We start from the raw sequence: 6,368 nt of genomic DNA, 5'->3' as shown, positions 1-6,368 counted from the left end.
AAAGATTTACAGTAAAGTGTGAAGAGCAGTAACTTACCAATTCCATCAAATATGATAGTTGTGGCAGGAGGGGTGATGTGTGCTGGGCTGAATACCAATCGATCGAGGCTGAACACATTTCTAGTAAATGTTTGCAACTTGAGACCTTTAGATCCGTGTCGAGAAGCTGGATTTTGAGCTTCAGACGTTGCACAACATTAGAGAAGGGGATAGTTAGCTAGACCCTTTACTTCAGAAAGCCTACACACCTCTGGGTAATTTAAATTCAAATTTGGTCTGTGGTTATGGACCAGTGTGGGGTTAGGGCAGCTGACTGCAAGTGGGGTAGATATGGAATGCAGGGAGTCACATGTGAAGAGTCTTCACCTCACAATTGTCCAGCAGGTACCAGGTTCCTACAAGCTGTATGGATGAGATGGAGATTGCAGGAAGGATGAGCAAACTGACCAGTTCACCATGATGCAGGGTGCCATTCAAAAGGCTAAAGGAATCAGGAATGGAGTAGTGGTAAGGAAAAGTCTAATTGTATAATTTGGCGTCTAAGCCCTTTTGATGTAGTGATGAGCATGTGTTCCAAAGGCCTTGTTGCTTGTCAAGTGTCAGGGTTAAGGAAATTTCCTGATGACTGGAGAAGAACTTTGATTGAGGTGGACAAAGGATCCACTGGTTGTTATAGACATTGATACCAATGACATTGATAAGACTAGAAAGGAGGTTCTGCTGAAAGAATTTCAACACTTAGGAACTAAATTCGAAAGCAGTGCCTCCAAGTTAATAATTTTCAGATTACTGCCTGAGGTTTGGACATCCTGTCATAGGGTAAATAAAGTCAAGGCTTTAAATGTCTGGCTCAAAAGCTTGGCAGGGGTGGAATGGGTTTCAGTTCATGAGGCAATAGCAGTACAGGTGTACAATGGAACTTTTCTGATTGGATGAGTTTCACTTAAACTGTTTTGGGACTAGTGACCTGTCTGAATTGAATAATTAGAGTATTAGAGAAGGCTTTAAAATAACCAGGTGGAGGATAGGTATTGGTAGAATATTACAAAGAGAAAGACGTGGCAGAATTCCAAGGCAGCTATTTAGATAATGTTCCCAGAGTGGGATTGCAAGAGACAGAAGATACAAACAAAAGTAACAAATAGGGTCAAAATTTAAAAAAAATAAATGGCAAAAAGGCAAACTTAATGGCTGCTTTCTCAAATAAATGAATTAATGGCACAAATGAGAGGTTGATTTCTATGATCTTGTAGCTGTTATATAGAAATGGTAATGAGGAGCTCAAAGCTGAGAACTAAATATTTCGGGGAGGGTGGCATTTCAAAAGGACAAGAGAAAGGAACACGTGTTGGGTGGCTTTGTTAGGACAAGTTGGAATAAGTATGATAACAATAAATTGTCTTTGATTGAAGGTTTAGAATATATATAGGTGGAGGTAAGTACAAACGAGCAGAGGAAGGCACTTGTGGGAGCAACTATTGGCTCCCTAACAGCAGCTATTCTGTAGGACTGAAAATAAATCAGGTGATAATGCAAGACATAATAAAGGGAGTACATTAATCAGAGTGATTTCAATCTCCATATAAATTAGGAAAATCAAATTGGCAGAGGTAACAACGAGGAAAAACTCACAGAGTCTATTCTGAGAACAATAGATTAGATTAGATTCCCTAGAGTGTGGCAACAGGCCTTTCAGCCCAACCAGTCCTCATCGACCCTCCAAAGAGAAACCCACCCAGACCCATTTTCCCTCTGACTAATGCATCTAACACTATGGGCAATTTAGCATGGCCAATCCACCTGACCTGCACACCTTTGGACTGTGGGAGGAAACCAGAACACCAGGAGGAAACCCATGCAGACACGGGGAGAACGTGCAAACTCCACACAGACAGTTGCCCAAGGCAGGAATTGAACCTGGGACGCTGGTCCTGTGAGGCAGCAGTGCTAGCCACAGTGCCACCCATAATATATTGTGGAATAGCTAGCAGTCAACCTAGTTGGAATCTCATAATGTGACAAGTTTATTAAATGATCTCAGAGTAAAGAATTCCCTCAGAACCCGTGACTATAAATTGTGTCACATGCTATTTAGTTTGACAGTGAGAAACATTGGTCAGAAACAACTGTGCTAAACTTAAATAAGGGAAATTACAAAAAAATGGGGGCAGAGCTGCCAGGAGCAGACTGAGAAATGACTTTAGAGGAAAAGTAGTTGAGGATCAATGGCCGCAATCTTTTTCCAAAACTGGTAAAAAGGCAAACCTAAAGGCTGTTTCCTCAAAGGGATATAGTATTCGGAATAAAATGAATTCATGGCACAAATGGCGGTTGATGTGCTCAATGTTAGAAATTTATAACTTGTTAATTTTAATTTAAAATGAGAAAATATTTGTCACTTACTGTAAAATGTAATTTTCTGTTAAAGCCCACTTGTGCAGCTATTGGAATAATCAAATCCTTACAGTGTGGAAACAGGCCCTTTGGCCCAACAAGTCCACACCGACTCTTGAAAGAGCATCCAACTCAGACTTAGCCCCATAACCTATCCCTGTGTTTCCCATGGCTAATTCACCAAGCCTGCACACCATGGACAACTCAGCCTGGCCCATCCACCTCACCAGCACACCCCTGGACTGTGGGAGAAAACCAGAGCACCTGGAAGAAACCCATGCGGACACAGGGAGAATGTGCAAACTCCAAACAGGCTGGAATCGAACCTGGCTCCCTACTGCTGTCAGGCCTTCCAGCCTCTGGCAACTCTCTGTGTGAAGTTTGTACATACTCCCCATGTCTGCATGTGTTTTCTCCAGCTGCTCCAGTTACTCCCACAGTCCAAAGATGTGCAGGTCAGGTGGATAGGCCATGCTGAGTTGCCCATGGTGTGCAGGCTCAATGAATTAGCTGTGGGAAATATAGGGATGTGGTGAGGGGCTAAGTCTGGGTGGGATTTCAGAGACTCAGTGTCGACCTGTTGGGCCAAATGGCTTGTTTCATACTGGAGGAATTCTCTGACAATAACAAATTAATGCACATTTATCAGAAAAAATGGCATTTTAGAACTTGAAAGTGAAACCAGTAACTATGTGCTAAGTGGATGTGCCAATCTGAGTTCAATATATTCACATTTGTATGTGGGGTTTCTGTTTGCAGTACTTGTGTAGTTCAAGTCTTTTGGATGTTGCTATCTGGATATTGCTTAAATTTCAAAGATGCAGAGCGGACTGCAGAATATGAATTATGTGTAATGTATGTTTGGAAAGTATATGAGACTGAAAGCTGTTGGTTTGCTCGCTGAACTGGTGGGCTTGTTTTCAGATGTTTCGTCATCATGCTCGGTAATATCATCAGTGAGCCTCCAGTGAAGCATTGGTGTACTGTCCCATTTGCTATATGGGTCTTGGTTTGTTGTGGTGCGTGATATCATTCCCAGTTCTGTTTATGAGAGATCAGTAAAAGAGGGTCAAATCTATGCATTTGTTTTTTTTTATAGATATTTTTATTAGAAATTTAACATTTTAACAAATTTACAAAAATAAACAAAACTCTCAAGTACAAACATTAATATAGAAGTAAATCTTAAATATACAATCATCAAAATTTGACAAAAGAAAAATACTGAAAGAGAAAAAACAAAACTCAATTAACTACTAATCTAACCTACAATTAGCCAGAGTGTGTAATTGAGTCACTTACATCTTTCAAATAAGAGAAAATGAGAGAAAACAAATAGAGGTGGGGGTCTAAAAACCCCCAACGATTAACATAGAAGTTGGATATTAAAATACTTGCTCGGAATGTGTTAACATCATATATAACAAAACCCGTATTCATATGGGATTCCTCTCCCAAGGGGCCCCGGACCAGCCATATCTGTAATCTCAATTAGATAAAAGCCCTTGTTAGGATAGCCAAAATATCTATGTAAAAGGGCTGCCATATTTTATAAAAAAATAATTCGGTCTTTCGGTGCACCATATTTATAAGGAAGTCAAGGGGAGTACATTCCATGATTAATCTATGCCAATTTGAAAATCCAGGGGAACCTTCAACCACCCAGTTTACCAAAATATTTTTCCTTATATGCAAAGAGAGAACAGAAAATAATCTCTTCCTATTTGACATTCCAGGTGTACCACTTTGCCGACTGATCAACCATAATTATCCAGGTAAATCCGAGACCCCCGGGAGGGGAGACCCTATCTAAAACATCCCGAGCAAAGAGCATATAGAATTTACAAAAATAAAGGTTCTCTAATACACTCATAACAGTATGATAAAAAGGAAACTATTTCTCAATAATAAAAAAAATTATAAAACATATTTGAATGGAGATTATCCCCCTTGTTCCCAGGGGGTATCACTTCTTTTCCAACAGTCCATCATATCCTCTCCCAACCAGTGCCCCACCCTTGACCCAGGCGCTCCTTAATAGGATGAGGAGAATTCAGATATAATACCGAGCTAGAGTTAACAGTGAGCATCCCACCCCCCACCCCCCACCCACACCTAAGTATATTTGGTAGTATCAATACCATGTATAAACATATATAACTATAGAATTACAACTTCAACAAATTACAATTAAATATAATAATATAAAATAGCAAGGGAAAATAACCCCGCTCCTAGAGGCAAAACTAAAATAGAATAAGGTAACCACCTCTCCCCACCAACCTTAACTAAACCCCCCGGTTTATATATATACATATATACACATACATGCATACACATATATATATACATACACACATACATACGTATAATAATAAAATTTTAAAAAAACCCTAAGGGGGATGGAGAAAATCGTTAAATGGAGAGCAAATAAGTAATTCCCTCTTCCCCCCCACCCCGAGATAATAATAAACAGTAAGATAGGAAAAAGAAAAAAAGTCGGGGGGATATAAATCGGAGTGGGGAAAAGGCAAGCCAACATACATTGTCTCTTTACGATTTATTTAAGAGAGTCCAAAAATTCCTTAGCCTTTTCTGGCAATCTAAAATTATACCTGGATCCTTCGTGGTTAAAATATAACGTCGCTGGGTAGCGTAAGGTGTATTGAATATTTGAGTCCCTTAAACACTTCTTCACCTCATCGAACGTCTTCCTCCTTTGGGCCAAAGCCGGGGAGAAGTTCTGAAATAACATGATCTTGGATCCTTTATAGATCATGGCTTTAGGATCTTTTCCAAGATTTCTAGAGGCATCTAGGAGTATCTGCCTCTCCCTATAGCTCTGCAGCCGGAACAGGACCCGGCGTGGGCGCTGGTTCGAGCCAGGCCCGCGTATTGCAACCCGGTAGGCCCATTCTACCCACACCTGGCCTGATCCACCCTCCAGATCAAAAATTGTGGCAACCACTGCTCCAGGAATGCTGTGAGCTGGCCTTTCTCTTCCCGTTCGGGTCGGGAAGGCCCAGCAAACGAATATTTTTCGACGACCTCGATTATCGAGGGCGTCGATGTAATTCTCTAAGGTCCGGACTCGTTGTTCGAGAGTCTGGACCTGGTCGGCAGCCGATTGAGCTGCGGTCTCCGAGGTCGCGGCCTTTAACTCAGCCCCTCCGACTCGGCGCTCCAGTTCCTGAATGTCTCGGCCGTGCATTCTGCAGTGCGGCCGAGAGCGATTCTCAGCGATGTTGGGACTCCTCGATGAAGGCATCGATCTTCGCATCCAGCTTGGTAATCATCTCTACAAGGCTTGTTTCCATCGGTAAGTCCCCCGGGGCAGCTGTGGATGCCTCTGCTGCAGCTGGAGAGAGAGAAGGTAGGGAGGGGTCCCTGCTTTCTGAGAGCTGTGGGCTCTCCTCCCTTTAGTCATTTTTCTAAGAGATTAGATTATTTAAATTTAATTACTAACACTACCAAACAACTAATTATATTAAATAAGAGCTATTTTAGATAATTTGGTGAGTGTGGTGGGGGTGGGAGATCCACTTTGCCCAAGTCTTGGAAGGAGCACTATAGGCTCAGACTTGCTGAGTCGCCGCCATCTTGATCTCCTATACATTTGTTAATGGACTTCCGGTTTTGAATGCCAGGCTTTTCGGAGTTCCCATGCATGTCTCTGTTGCCTGTCTTAGGATGGATGTATTGTCCCAGCTGAACTGGTGTCCCTCTTTATCTGTGTGTATGGATGACAATGATAGTTGACCATGTCTTTTGGAGGCTAGTTGGTGTTTGTGTAACCTGGTGGCTGGTTTCTGCCGGTTTGTCAAATGTAATGTTTGGTGCAGTCCTTGCAGGTATTTTGTATATCACGTTCATTTTGCTGGCTGGGGGTACGGGGTCCTTTAACTTCATGAGGAATTGTCTAAGTATGCTAACTCACAAACTACTACCACACTGAAACAACTACTGATGAATTT

This window comes from Hemiscyllium ocellatum, chromosome 11 (assembly GCF_020745735.1).
Source record: "Hemiscyllium ocellatum isolate sHemOce1 chromosome 11, sHemOce1.pat.X.cur, whole genome shotgun sequence".
NCBI classification, from domain to species: domain Eukaryota; kingdom Metazoa; phylum Chordata; class Chondrichthyes; order Orectolobiformes; family Hemiscylliidae; genus Hemiscyllium; species Hemiscyllium ocellatum.
Note: the sequence above shows the minus strand (reverse complement) of the source record.